The sequence below is a fragment of the Neofelis nebulosa genome, chromosome 7, assembly GCF_028018385.1.
Source record: "Neofelis nebulosa isolate mNeoNeb1 chromosome 7, mNeoNeb1.pri, whole genome shotgun sequence".
In the NCBI taxonomy this organism is placed as follows: Eukaryota; Metazoa; Chordata; class Mammalia; order Carnivora; family Felidae; genus Neofelis; species Neofelis nebulosa.
The window spans coordinates 30,627,197-30,642,540 of record NC_080788.1 but is presented as its reverse complement, the minus strand read 5'-3'; the positions used below and the strand labels follow the sequence as shown (position 1 = coordinate 30,642,540).

The 15,344-nt window shown below is 41.0% G+C and overlaps 1 protein-coding gene across 7 annotated transcripts in view; it reads left to right on the top strand.

Annotated features, from left to right (window-relative positions):
* The window catches only part of PEAK1 (pseudopodium enriched atypical kinase 1), a 324,368-nt gene that overhangs the window by 302,099 nt on the left and 6,925 nt on the right, over nucleotides 1-15,344 (top strand). The window lies entirely within an intron of this gene.

The following is a 15,344-nucleotide window of genomic DNA, read 5'->3' as shown; positions in this document are numbered from 1 at the left end:
ACCCTATGAAACTAGCCAAGTTATGTGCTTCCAAAATACAATGGTGGTCAGTAATTCCACTATTGGGTATTTGCCCAAAGAAAATGAAAACACTAATTTGAAAAGATCTGTGTACCCCTGTATTTATTGTAGCATTATTTACAACAGCCATGATACAGAAGCAGCCCAAGTGTCTGTCAACAGATGAATGGATAAAGAAGATGCATATATACACCATGGAATATTACTCAACCATAGAAAAGAATGAGATCTTGCCATTTGTAAAACATGGATGGAGCTAGAGAGTATAATGCTAAGTGAATAAGTCAGACAGAGAAAGACAAATATATGATTTCACTTGTATGTGGAATTTAAAATAAAAACACATGAACAGACGATAAAAGAGACAAACCAAAAAACTCTTAATTACAGAGAACAAACTGGTATTTGCCAGAGGGAAGCTGGGTGGAGGGATGGGCGAAATAGGTGAAGGGGATTAAGAGTATGCTTACAGTGATGAACAGTGAATAATACATAGAATTGGTGAATCATTATACCATACACCTGAAACTAATATAACACTATGCTAACTAAAAGTTAACACTATGTTAAAAAATATGATGGTGGACAGGCATAGGATAGACAATTCCATTCTAAAAGGGAGAAATAGAAGGGAAGGAAGGGATGATGGGTCTCAAGCAAGTCCAAAACCTAGCAAGGCAAATTCCATTAGATATGAACACTCACAAACGATCCTCTTTGATTCAATACTGGCAGCATTGCTCCCATGGCTCCGCTAAGCACCCTGCTCCTCCAGCTCTTTGTAAGGGCCCTGCCCACACTGCCCTCCGTGAGGCCCCATCCACATGGCTCTCTGCCGAGGCAGCCCTACCCTTTGAAACCCAGGAGGAAACAGTCTTGTCTCTTAGATTTGTGATGGGAGTAACAGCCCTGACAATCTCTGAAACACCTTCAGGGTCATTCTTCCCTTTCCTTAAAGAATAATGCACCTTCACAGCTCTATGGACAAGTTATATAGAATCCAAGAAGTCTGACAACTTTCCTTCACTCCATCCTGCTTCTTCTGTCCCTTTAGTTCAAACTAGCAGTGTCTTTTCTGGTAGAATCCTCTCTCATTCTGGCTTCTCCTGAGATGACTGATTAATAAGTCCATGCGTCATACCCCTGATCTCTTTAGAAAAATGGTTATTCAGTCACACCCCTTAGTATTCCTTTTAGAACTAGCTTTCTTGTTTGTTGCAGTATGGATAGGCTGAGAATTATCCAAATCTTAAAGTCTTGGTTCCTTTTTGCTTAACAATTCTTTCTTCAACTTCTCTCTCCCTTTTTGCGTTTTTACTGTAAGCAGTTAGGAGGAAATAAGCTGCTGCTTGACCACTTTGCTTAGAAATCTCAGCTAAATATACAGTTTCATTGTTCACAAGTTCTGCTATCCACAAATTCTAGAACATTTTAGCCAAGTTCTCTGTCATTTTATAATTTGTCCAGTTTCTGATAGCATGTTCCTCATTTCTGTCTGATTCCTCACCAGAATCACTCTTAATGTTCATATTTCTAACAGTAGTCTCTTCATGATTATCTAGGCTTTTTCTGTCATGAATCTCAAAACTCTTCCAGCTCCTACCCAATTCCAAAGCTGCTTCTACAGTTTTGGGTATTTGTTACAGTGGTACTCTACTTCTCAGTACAAAAATCATAGTCTGCTCAGGCTGCCATAACAAAACTGACTGGATGGCTAAACAGAAATTTATTTTCTCCCAGCTTTGGAGACTGGAGGACTCTCTTCCTGGCTTGTAGACAGCTACCTTCTCACTGTGTCCTCATATGGGGGTTAAAATGGGGGAAAGAATATGTCATATTAAGAGTTAGGGCTTCAACATAGAAATATAGGGAGGACACAATTCATTCCATAGCTTTATTCTGTTTTTCATTCAGTGTGAATAGTTTTATGAGTTGTATTTGTCTTAAGTAAATTGCTATTATCACAACACATAATAGAGAAAAGTCAATTTGGAGTTAGCTGACATGGGTCAGAATCAGTCTCTGTGTATCCCCAAGTAAGTCATGGTTTTCACATGAATGGATACTACCTGCTCTACCTACCTCATAAGAGTGTTCTTTTCTTAATGTTTATTTTTGAGAGAGACAGAGTGCAAGCTGAGTAGGGGCAGAGAGAGAGGGAGACACAGAATCTGAAGCAGGTTCCAGGCTCTGAGATGTCCGCACAGAGCCTGATGTGGGGCTCAAACTCACGAACCACAAGATCATGACCTGAGCCAAAGTTGGACACTTACCCAACTGAGCCACCCAGGCACCCCCTCATAAGATTGTTCTAATGCATATGTTTTTATGTAGTGGAACCCCTTTCCAGACTATACATATACAATAATGCATTATTATTAACAATACTGAAAAGTTAACTGCTCAACATTTTTTAGACCACTCTTTATTCTTCTTTAAAATTAGGCACTGGTCTGAGTATATTTAGGTAAGTTCTGCCCTTACATGTTTTATTTCTCATTACTTCAAAGATGTAAACATTTTTACTTAAAATTAGGAGAGAAAACTACTAAATGCTAGCATCTTCAAGATTTTTAGCACTGCCAAAAATTGAAAACAAACTGGGTGTCTGATATTAAGGAAACAATTTAATAAATTATGACAATGCCCAATGGAGTCTTTGTGGCCATTAAATGGTAATTATGAAGACTCTAAAAAAATCATGAAAAACAGTTTTTGTAAAATGTCACATGAAAATAACAGAATACCAAATAGTATGATCATAACTTTTTAAAAACTGACTTACAAAATGGTAATATGCAAATAATTCCTGTTAGAGTGGTGATAATTATAGGTGATTTTGATTTCGTTTTGTTTTTTAATGGTGGCATAATGTCTTTTTGATTAAAAAAAAAAACAAGGAATTGGAGATTTTAGATCATTTGACACTGAGTCCTTGAAGGCAGACACCCCTAGTTATTCATCCCTATAGTTGCATCCTCTAGCACAAATCACGAGTAGTTCTTCTATCATGCCACCCAGCCCTACACACACTAGTTCCTCTGTCTGGACTGCACTTCTGGGAATAGCACTGTCATCTACAAGTGACCTATTTCTGTATCACCCAGGGGTCCTCATTAGAAATATACTTTTGTCAGGGCTGCCCAGGTGGCTCAGGCAGTTAGGAATACAACTTTTGATTTCGGCTCAGGTCATGATCTTGCAGTTCATGAGTTCAAGCCCCACATTAGGCTCTGCACTGAAGTGCAAAGTCTGCTTGGGATTCTCTCTCTTCCCTTCTCTCTCTCTGCCACTTCCCTATTCACACTGTCTGTCTGTCTGTCTCTCTCTCTCTCTCTCTCTCTCTCTGTCTCAGAATAAATAAATAAATTTAAATATATATATATACTTTCCTCAGCCGCATCCCATACCTGCAGAATCAGAATCTCTGGAAGTGAGGCCTGGGAAACTGCATTGTTAACAAGCACCCCAGGTAGCTTTAGCATTTAGCATTAGATAGCATTATATTCTATCCGAAATAGTATAGTGTACATAATGGGCATTCAATAAATATTTCTTGACCTTTTGGCAAACATTTACTGTATAAAAAATTGTGATATCTGTGTGGATTTATAGAAATACATGTGAACAAAACAAAGCCTCACCCTCAAGGAGCTTATATTCCAGTGGGAAAGACAAAGGCATAAATAACTCTTAAACAAGATAAATTATAATGAAGGTTCAGAGTGGTATGCAGAAATGTAAAGATGAATGACAATTAATGAATGAAATAAGTCATTGTTAACACTATCACAGGGCCAATAAAATACGGCCTTTTTTGTCCACAGTGCAGGAAGAGAATATTGAAAAATTTGGCTATGGAAAGATTTGGGACCACATTAGAGCTTTGAATGATGAGTTCAAAAAGTTAGACTTTATTTTTGTGGGGTTTTTTTTATGTTTATTTATTTTTGAGAGAGATAGAGCGTGAGCAGCAGAAGGGCAGAGAGAAAGGGAGACAGAATCTGAAGCAGGCTCCAGGCTTTGAGCTGTCAGCACAGAGCCGGACACAGGGCTGAAACTCACAAACAGCGAGATCATAACCTGAGCCAAAGTCGGAGGCTTAACCGACTGAGCCACCCAGGTGCCCCAACTTTATTTCGTGTTTTATGGGAAGCCACTAAGGATTTTGAAACAGGGGAATAATATAATATCAATGATTGGGGGGGGGGGGGGGGAACCATGGTGAAATGATTTTGGAAGAAAACTATGATAGAAGAGTCCAGAAAGGAAGCCAGTCGTGATGCTATTGCAGTAGTCCAGGTAAGTAATAATGAGCCACTGGACAGTGGGAAAGAAGGGACAGGTGGTAAAAGAGCTGAAACAGTTGGTAGGACCATGTCTGGTGAAAGGCTGGCTGTAGGATGAGAGACAGCCCCAGGAGGAGGGTGCCATCAACTGAAATATAAGTCAGAAAAGCCAGAAGATGAGCTCTTTGTGGAGCATGCCTCTAGGACATCCAGTGCTAGAGAAATGCTGTAGCCAGACAAAAATGTAGGTTTGGTACTCAAAAGGGAGATCAAGACTAGAAATATGGTTACCCAGTCTTCTCGTAGACTTGATTTAGTTCAAACTTTGGGGAATGTATGCTGTTATAGTGGCAGAGTCTATAACATCAAGAAAAGGTCTACACATCTAAGTGACCCAAACAGAAACACAGGAGAAGAAGTAGCAAAGAGCAAGGACCCACCAGTCAGAGTCCAGAATTGCAAAAAGCTTGAGCAGCATAAGGAAAAGGCAATCTCTGGTAAACTTTAAGAAAATACAATCTCAATAATAGTGGGAGCAGATACCAGATGCAGCCAGTTAGAGTACGGAACAGGGAGGCAGTGAGCACAGCCTACTTTTTTAAGTGTTTTGGTGAAGGAAAGGCCAAATTGATGCCCAGACAATATTTAACCTTCAACTTCTATTTCTGTTTCTTTCATGTCTCCTTTCATCCCCTCATCACCATTTGGTGAGCCGCCACCCAGCAAATCGGACTTGTCTCTGTGGGCTGTGTATTGGCTGGCCTCCAGCCCTTAACTTCCCTGCTCTCTAAATAAAACTTAACATAAATTTAAGCATGAACTTAAAACTTCCCTGCTCTAAATAAAATCTACCTTGGGGCGCCTGGGTGGCGCAGTCGGTTAAGCGTCCGACTTCAGCCAGGTCACGATCTCGCGGTCCCTGAGTTCGAGCCCCGCGTCAGGCTCTGGGCTGATGGCTCGGAGCCTGGAGCCTGTTTCCGATTCTGTGTCTCCCTCTCTCTCTGCCCCTCCCCCGTTCATGCTCTGTCTCTCTCTGTCCCAAAAATAAATAAAAAATGTTGAAAAAAAAAAATTTAAATAAAATCTACCTTGTGTTTTCCTCCTTTCAGAGAATCTGGGTAGCCACTGACTAAACACATAATCCCCAAAGTAGACTCAAGTCAACTTTAGAAGAGCCAGCACTCATCATTCATCATCATACACAGGCGGAAACTGAAGCCAGAGGATAATAATTATAGTTGCATAGGGTCACCAGCTCCATGGCAGGCTGCCTCCTGACTCCTACATGGAACCTATCCTATCATAATGATACCTGAGTAGTGGACTGGCCCTGCTATTCCTCAGTGTTATCCCTGAATGGACAAATGACAGCCCTTTACCTATAAGCAGAATGGCCAGTTGGTAAAATTATGACTCAGTCTCAATGGGACATTCTTTTTCACTGCTTTTCTGAGGTCTTTTTATAATAAATGCTGTTATGTGAGGCCACATAAGAAATTTGGATGAAATTACTTTGGGGAAGATGATAAAAATCTCACATAAGCAAAAAGTATAAAATTCTGTCTTATTTTTCCAACAGTTCCAAATTTGGGGTAGTATGTATCTTCTCTTTGTAAAGGAGTCTAAGTCTTTGTTCGCAAGGAACAAGCTCACAGAGCCCCATGAAGATGTGCATGTCCCTGTTACAACTGTGGGCTGCTTCCTTCCGTTTTTTTAAATGTTCTATTTATTTATTTTTAATTTTTTTTTAACGTTTATTTATTTTTAAGAGAGAGTGAGACAGAGAGTGAGCTGGGGAGGGGCAGAGAAAGAGGGAGACACAGAATCCGAAGCAGGCTCCAGGCTCTGAGCTGTCAGCACAGGGCCCAATGAGGGGCTCGAACCCACAAACTGTGAGATCATGACCTGAGCCAAAGTTGGCCACTTAACTGACTGAGCCACCCAGGCGCCCCTGCTTCCTTTCTTCTACCAATGCCAAGAATCTTGTTAGAAGCTTGTAATAAGTGGAGGTGAACTGTGGACACCAGCATCCTTTATTGCATTTTGACTCCACAGAGTCTCTGTTTATCTCATTTGGGTGGATGCTGAGAAAGCAAGACACTAAATGAAAAAGCATTAACAGGAATAACTGTAGGAATTTACAACTAGTTCAGACTATAGACACAGGCAATTAATTACTGGCTTAGTAATAAGGAAAGAAGTATAGAGGGGAAACACTTCCACTTTCATCCTTCAGTACAAATATGTTCAACATTGAAACTTCACAGAGAGCCATTGACCAGTGGCCAGCTATACACACCCATAGCCATCATAGGTCAGTGCCCACTTCATTTCAGGACTGAATGCATACAGAAATTCCTAAGAGTCTCAACTGGGAATTGGTTTAGGAAGGAAGGGTTTGGTGTACTCGTGTAAATCTGGAATCAAAATGAATTGTCTAGGAGGAAAAGGAAGCCATAGCTTTCATTAATGAGGTGAGAAAACATAGTTGGGGATTATAAGTTGGGATTCAAATTAATTGATTCTTTTTTTTTTTTTTTAATTTTTTTTTTCAACGTTTTTTATTTTTATTTTTGGGACAGAGAGAGACAGAGCATGAACGGGGGAGGGGCAGAGAGAGAGGGAGACACAGAATCGGAAACAGGCTCCAGGCTCCGAGCCATCAGCCCAGAGCCTGACGCGGGGCTCGAACTCACGGACCGCGAGATCGTGACCTGGCTGAAGTCGGAGGCTTAACCGACTGCGCCACCCAGGCGCCCCACAAATTAATTGATTCTTAATCTGGGCCTGAGTCAGTTATTGAACTGCTCTGTACTTCAGTTTCTCTAATGTAAACATCCTGGGTGTCATTCTCTCAGCCTAAATTACTAGCTCAGAAACACGAGTGATTTCATTTTGATCCGCATTGCTGAGTAAGAGCATCAAAAGATTTAATGGGTACATGCTACAAATAAAATAGCAAAATCTTATACAGTTGCCTTTTTGAATTTCTCTCTAGACTCCAAAATGGGTTTCTTGGGCAGATGAATATTTTTGTAGCAACCTTACCTATAAATTACCTGGCCTACCTGACAGGTCTCATAGCAGATTCCTACAGCATGGAATGCTGACTACCTGGGGCCCAGATGGCATTTATATTTTAAATACTTAATCCATTTTTAATATGTTTGTAACAGCATTGAGTGTGTGGGGATCTTAGCTCTGTAACAGCAAGTAAAGCAATACTCCTTCTAGGTAGATCAAGGATTGAGGTCAATACAGGTAATCAGCCTGTATTCTTAGAGCAAGGTTGTACCATATACTGGATATCTATGGCACGTTTGCAGATTTTCGTTTTATGCTGTCTCTCATTTGCAGTTGTGTTTTTGTGTAATGGGACAATATAGTACAGACGGTATAGTGTGTGTGATCTTCAGTGTTTCTCACTTTTGTTCCTCTGCAATTCATTCCCTGCAATACCCATCTCACTGAAGGTTCACTGAGGGGCACTGTAAAATGTATGGTGTGAGATGGAAATGAGACTCCCTACTGATAAAGTGGAAGTAGGCTGAAGGCATCCTAGGCCAACTGGCTCATCAATGGAAAAATAAAAGCTAATGTGGAATATTTTTGAAGGGTCCTATATTTTGTAATTATTGCTTTCTTTGGGGAAAAGGAGAGAAAATTGAATGGAATGATGAAGAGCACTATCATTTTGTGTAGGTTTGTGCAGGGCAAAACCACTGAGCCTCTAGGGCAGCCTGGACTCGGCAGACAGCCCTCATTGTTCAGAGTTTACTCATTTGCCTGGTCCGGTCATGAATGTTCATTATTCACATTAGTCTGCCATTGCCCCCTCCCCATCACCTTGCCAACTTCCATCTGTTGTGTATATGACACAGAGCTGTGTATATGCTAGCTTCTCTGAGTAAATAACCTTGTGGCTACACCACATCAGATGTAGCCTTTCTCAGTATTTTGTACAGACATATCAAGCATACACAATGTGCCTTGCTCTGTGGTAGGCCCTACTGATATAAATATCTGCTCCTAAGGCAGACAAAAAAAAGATGTGATATCTGTAATAATAGAGACATATACAAGAAACACAGAAAGGAGGTTTAGGGTAGTCAGTACTTTCTCTCCTTGACAGAACTGACATATGATAATGGCTTTGAAAGGGTAAGTAGGAATCCCTCAGGCAGATGAGGGGTGAAGAGAGGCCCCAATCAGAGAGAACACCTGGCAGGTAGAAGAAACCAGGGGGCTGGCTGCTGGTAGTTCAATATGGCAAAAGTGAAAGAGGGGTGAGAAAGAAGACTGGAAAGGGAGCTAGACCAGGACTTTCTTCTGTGAAGATAATGGGGAGCCACTATGAATTTTAAATAGGCAAGTGATATCTGATTTTTTGAAAGGTGGCTCTAGTGGTCATGTGGAAGGTGTGTTTGAGGGGAATCGCACGAGAGACAGGCAAACCACTTGGAAATCTTTTGTACTAGTCCTGGCAGGTGATAATGGTAGCAATCGATGATGGAGACAAGAGGATAATTTGAAAGGTATTTAGGAACAGAATCGATTAAAATTGGTAATTTATTAGATGTAGGAAGTGAAGATGGAGAAGAAATTCAGAGTGAATTTCTTAGCCAGATATTGGGACAGATAACGGCACCATTCACCAAGAGAGGAAGTACTGGAAAAACAGGAGGTTTGGTGGGATGAAGAGTTTGGGTTTGGTTGTGCTAAGCTTAAGGGTCTGTGGTATGGAACAGACACAAGGAGAAATCAAGTAGGCCATTATATAGATGAGTCTAAAGTCCAAGACAAGTCTGGGTTGCAAATGTGGAAATCAGCAATATATCAAGACGATTGAAGCCATGAGTTTGCTGAAGAGAGTGTGTCAGTGAGAAAATAGGACAGTGAATAGGCTCCTCCCCCGCCCCCCCCCCCCCGCCCCCACAAACAACAGCATTCCTTTGGGAAGAAGAGTTAAAGGAGAATGGATAATACCACTCTCTTCAACAACTGATTCATTCCCTAGCCATTTCCTTCCTGTGTTACCAAATGTCCACCTTTTTCCCTACCTCCCCACTTTGTTGCCTTAAACTGGATATCTGCTCTACTCCCCAACATTGAAAGGACAGCAAGATGTACATCCTCTTTACCGGCTCTAGTCTTTGTGGGCATTCTGAAAGGGTCAGTAGTATCAGACACATACACTGTCTTCTTCCCAGATGCTTTTAATGGGGCTCTACAGTCAAAGCTCCCCACACTCTGCTTTTTTTTTTAATTTTTTAAACGTTTATTTATTTTTGAGACAGAGAGAGACAGAGCACAAGCAGGGGAGGGTCAGAGAGAGAGGGAGACACAGAATCTGAAATAGGCTCCAGGCCCTGAGCTGTCAGCACAGAACCTGACGTGGGGCTCGAGCTCACAGACCATGAGATCATGACTTGAGCCGAAGTCGGACGCTTAACCAGCTGAGCCATCCAGGCATCCCCACACTCTGCTTTTTAAAAGTTAGCTGTCTCGGTTGAGATTATTATTATAACAAACATAAATGCTTTATAATGGCAAACTTGACTCAAAGGTATGCAGAGCAGTTGCCATGAGCAACACGGAAAATGAGCGCCTGTATTGAAGTGAATGTTTGAAATTAAACTTTTCAGGTTGCATGTGAGGAACAATTATCAAGCTGTTTCCCTACTAGGATCAGGTTGTATAAGCATTGTATGCTTTGACCTGGGTCTAGGAAGGTCTCAGGAGAAGGTAATTTGGCTCTGACCCTGGAAGCATGGGGTTTTCTTTCACTTTCCAGTAGGTCATTTATCAGTGGTTAAAGGGTTCCCCATTCCACTGTATTTGGAGCTCTGTCTAAATTGCTTCAGGATTTTTCCCAGATGGAAAGTGCTAAGGAGCCATCAGATACTTGTTTGCTCAGTTACTATTAATCAATATTTTTCCTTTTCCTTGTCTGTCCTTACTCATCTTTATTAACTCAGACACTCAATTTCCCCACAAGCCCTTGTTTTTGCAACAATCTGTTATCCACATTGGTGGGTGTGTAGCTACCCCTGGCTGGCTTTCCCTTCTGATGTTCTTCTGGCTTCCTCTGGAGAAGTAGCTCAGGAAGGTGTGCCTTCTCAGTGGGCAAGCAGGCCAGTAGGGTCACTGTGGTGACCTCTTCCTGTTTGTGCTTTTCACAGAAAGCGTTTCTCTTGCATGAATTTGGCGTTGTCACCTTCATAGAAGCAGTAACTTGTCCAGAAAGAGGACGTATGGCATATTTTACAAGATTCAACCGTCACCCCCCTGGCTTCGCTAGGCTGCAGTTTGCCCAGAAATGACTCCTGGGATGGTGATGTGACAGCTCCCTCTAGTGTCACTGTGGCTCGGGCTCTCGAGGGGCTTTTCTTCCCACTCGGAAAGTGTGGACAGTACAGAATCTGTCAGAATTGGTGGCAGTTTAAATAGGTTGTTCCCACGGAGTCAAAACAAATATGAGATGATTTTTCTCCCGTTAAAAAAGAGAATCTTGCATGAAGATATGGGACCATTCCGGCTCCTGTTCTGTTCCTGTTTCAAAATTTGGGGGAGCCCAGAGTCCTATGGAAATCATTCTTCTTGGGGAGTGGAATCTTTCTGGAAATTCCTGCAGTTCAAGCCAACTGCCCTTTGAGGGAAGAAATGTAAATTCCTTTCAAGAAAGATAAATGAAAATGGGAGGCCAAGGGGAAGTCACTTTGTTGTAGAATAGAGAAAATAAGAGAGGGAGGTAAAAACAACAACCAGCAGGAAGAACCCTGTCCATTTGTTCTAGAAAGACCAGCTTGTTTTCTGAAATAACTTTTGGACTAGAAATTTATCATCTGAAGTCAGGTAATTTTGAGTTTTTTTAAAAACACTAAAGGAGTCAAGTTATTAATATTTGAAAAATGGCTACTATGTGGTACATAGAATAATATAATACTCCTACCTAAATTAACATCATCACAAAGCTCCATAATAAAGATTTATGAGATACTCATCACATAAGAAATCCTATTTTGGAAATCTCCGTTGGTCTGTATTTTGGTTGTAACTGTTTTCATGGTTATGAACCAGTTAGAAGCCCTAGTATTTTGTTTCCCTCTGTCATGCTCCAGTCTTCTCCCTTTTCCCTTTGCCCTTTAAACTAGAGTGACCCATTATTCTTTGGCCTGTCTACATATTGTAAGATGGGGAGATAAGGAAGTGTCACCTGCTCAGGTCGGCTCTCCAGGCAGGCCATTTTCCTTCAGAGCATCCGCACTGGTTGAGTGATTTATCATTTCTTCTTTGTAAATCACTTTGAACCTTTATCTCAAATTGATCTTTGAAACTAAAATTCTTCTTGTAGTGCCCATGTTCATTGTCTAGTCACACAGCTCTGGGGAATCTTATACAAGTGTGTGTGTGTGTGTGTGTGTGTGTGTGTGTGTGTGTGTGTGTGTGTGTGTCAGCAGATACCATGAGGATAACAGGAGAGTGGGAGTCACAATGAGAATATCTTCTCTGCTTCTAATGCCAAACCACAGAGTGGCAGGTGTTTTTCAGTGCAGCTTAGCATAGTAAAACCTACAGATTGACCAAACACTTCTGAGAGAGAAGAGAGCCTTATATTGGCCTGTCTTGGGGCAGAACATACTGCCAGTTTGATTTGCTTGTCAGGGCTGACCCTGGCCTGGAGGTCCTGGACATTAGCTCTTCCTCTCTGGCTGCCCTCTACCAAACCTGTGGTCAGAGAGTCTCACTGCTGGGGCAGGTGGCTCTCAGGACTCAAAAAGAAAGATGCATTTTTCTGTTTTGCTCTCTCTGTTTGAAAAACATGAGGATTCTATAATATTACATCACTTTTAACATTTGCATTATCAGTCATTATCAGTGTTACATTTGTGAAGCTTTGAGATTTATAGATCAACTCTATGGAATTAGTCTCCTTTAATCCTCACAGCTGCTCTGGTGAGGTAGGTTTCAGGATTTTTTTTTTAATTTTATTTTTTATTTTTTTAAATTTACATCCAAATTAGTTAGCATACAGTGCAACAATGATTTCGGGAGTAGATTCCTTAGTGCCCCTTACCCATTTAGCCCACCCCCCCTCCCACAACCGCTCCAGTAACCCTCAGTTTGTTCTCCATATTTATGAGTCTCTTCTGTTTTGTCCCCCTCCCTGTTTTTATATTATTTTTGTTTCCCTTCCCTTATGTTCATCTGTTTTGTCTCTTAAAGTTCTCATATGAGTAAAGTCATATGATTTTTGTCTTTCTCTGACTAATTTCACTTAGCATAATAGCCTCCAGTTCCATCCACGTAGTTGCAATGGCAAGATTTCATTCTTTTTGATGGCCAAGTAATACTCCTTTGTATATATATACACCACATCTTCTTTGTCCATTCATCCATCGATGGACATTTGGGCTCTTTCCATACTTTGGCTATTGTTGATAGTGCTGCTATAAACATGGGGGTGCATGTGTCCCTTCGAAACAGCACACCTGTATCCCTTGGATAAATGCCTAGTAGTACAATTGCTGGGTCATAGGGTAGTTCTATTTTAGTTTCTTGAGGAACCTCCATACTTTTTTCCAGAGTGGCTGCACCAGCTTGCATTCCCACAGGATTTTTTTTTATATTGTCTCCTTTATTTAGGGAGACTGAAACCCAGAGACATGCCCATGGTCACACAGTTAGTGGCAGGAGTAAATCCCAGGCCTGCCAAGTTCATTGGTGAGTGCCCTTTCTATAACATGACTGCTAGCGTTTAACTACAGTCTCATTCAGCTAAACTCAGTGGTACATTGACTTTTCAAAGACCAAGGAGTTGGGAACTTTAAACTTTCATTCCAGCCAGTAATGTGATGTTGAGCAAATTATTAAAATTGGAAATGAGGTTAATGGTGTTGTGTGCTATATCCAACTCCTATACAACTAAATGATGACAAGTATAGGATTTTTAAATACCTGCTGACACATAAATATGAAATACTGCCAACAGTACAGTATAGAAAGAATTCATGCCATGATTGATGAGTACACAGAATTATATATTATACTGTGTGTACTGAGACTTTGAGAACTTTCCAAAGATAATACTTTCTGAAAGATATATGTTTGAACTTGAACTCTGCCTGGGGTTATCTCAGCTTCAAGACTAGATGATGTAGCTGGTAGAAGACTTGAAAAAACTTGTTTTCAGACCTCTTCCCCTCCCTCCCATCGAGAGAAAGAGAGAGAGAGAGAGGGAGGGAGGAAGAGGGAGGGAAGGAGAGGGAGAGAAAGAGAGAAACTTAAAAAAAAAAAAACCACTCATTATAATAAGTATGTATAAACACAGTGAATGAGAAAGGGATGCTCCTCTCCCATGGGTACTCCTTTACCTTTGGTCTGTTGTGGGTGGTTTTTGTGTAAATGTTCACTTATTTTTAAGGAATGGGGGAGGGGCAGAGAAACAGGGAGACACAGAATCCGAAGTAGGCTCCAGGCTCTGAGTTGTCAGCACAGAGCCCAATGCAAAGCTCAAACCCATGGACCGCAAGACCATGACCTGAGCCTAAGTCGGACAGTTAACCAACTCTGCCACCCAGGTGCCGTTTTGGGGGTTTCGTGTTTTTCATTTCTTTTTTTTCTTTCAGTTTTTTCATCATGATAAGTATACTCTTTAATCCTCATCACCTATTTCATACATTTCTTAATATCTATTTGAATGGAAATCAGAGCATGCCGTTTCTCAGAACTGAGATTCATCAGCATCCTCCCGGGAAAATGTACATTTTTCTTTTTAAATAAAAATAGCTAGAAAATCCTTTTTAAAATTTGCTTCTTTTCTGTATTACTGCAGCAAACAGGCAGTGTGAACATTTCAGAGTGGCTGTTGCTGGGAGGCTTAGATACCTGTGAAATATGGCAGCATATCCCTGCTAAGGATAGAAAATGTACTTCTCAGTTAATAGGCTCGGGGAGAAGCTGTTCTGACCTGGCTGTTATGATCTGTGAACTAGTGTTAGGGACCGAGTCTTCCATTGTCAGCTTCTCTGCACCCTATCATAAGCAGAGTCCATTTAGGGGTACTTTCATTTACTTTTTGCTTTTCTAACCCTGTAAGACTAGAAATAACAATAGTTGCTTTGGTATGTAGAACTTGTTGCCTAGTGTTTGTGATCAAAAAACTCTCCCATGATCCACAACCCCTTAATCAAATTCTTTCTTAAAGGCCTTATTACCTAAATATGGCCTTTCAGTAAGGCCTAATGTTAAGGGAAAGCATGAAACTCAAAGTCCTGCCATTGAAATGTTGGTTTTGCTCTGACTAGGTCAGACCAGTGATTCTCTCAAACCTTTATTTCTACCCTGCCAGTCATCCATGAGTGCCTGAATTGTGACCAGCACAATGACATTGATTGAAAATTAGGAAAACCCACACTTTATCTGGCCAATTGTGTGTTACTCTCCTGACCAATGACAAAATAAGGTATTCTGGCCCACTTTATTGAGCTATCATATAAGTCTCGGCTGTTAGCCTCTACAGAATGTAAGTGAAAAATTATTTTTGGTTGTTCTATTTTCTAGATGAGGTACAAGGTACAGTAGAAAAAGCAAACTTTGGTGTTAGATAGACTTAGGTTTGCAAACTGGTAGCTCTCTTTGTTGTTTTAATTTTTTTTAATGTTTTTATTTATTTTTGAGACAATGCGAGAGACCGAGTGCAAACAGCGGAGGGGCAGACAGAGAATCTGAAGCAGGCTCCAGGCTCTGAGCTGTCAGCACAGAGCCTGACGCAGGGCTCGAACTCACCAACTGTGAGATCATGACCTGAGCTGAAGTCGGACACTTAACCAACTGAGCCACTCAGGTGCCCCTGTTGTTTTAAATTCTTAAACTCTCAGCCTACTTTGAAGAGTTAGTGTAAGGACTAGAGGTAAGACACATAAAGTGCTCAGCATGTAGATAGCCATAAAAAATGGTTATTATTGCCATTATTACTGTCACTCAGCAAAGGACTACCAAGACCCTTTCTGAAGACTTCACTATAACACTGTT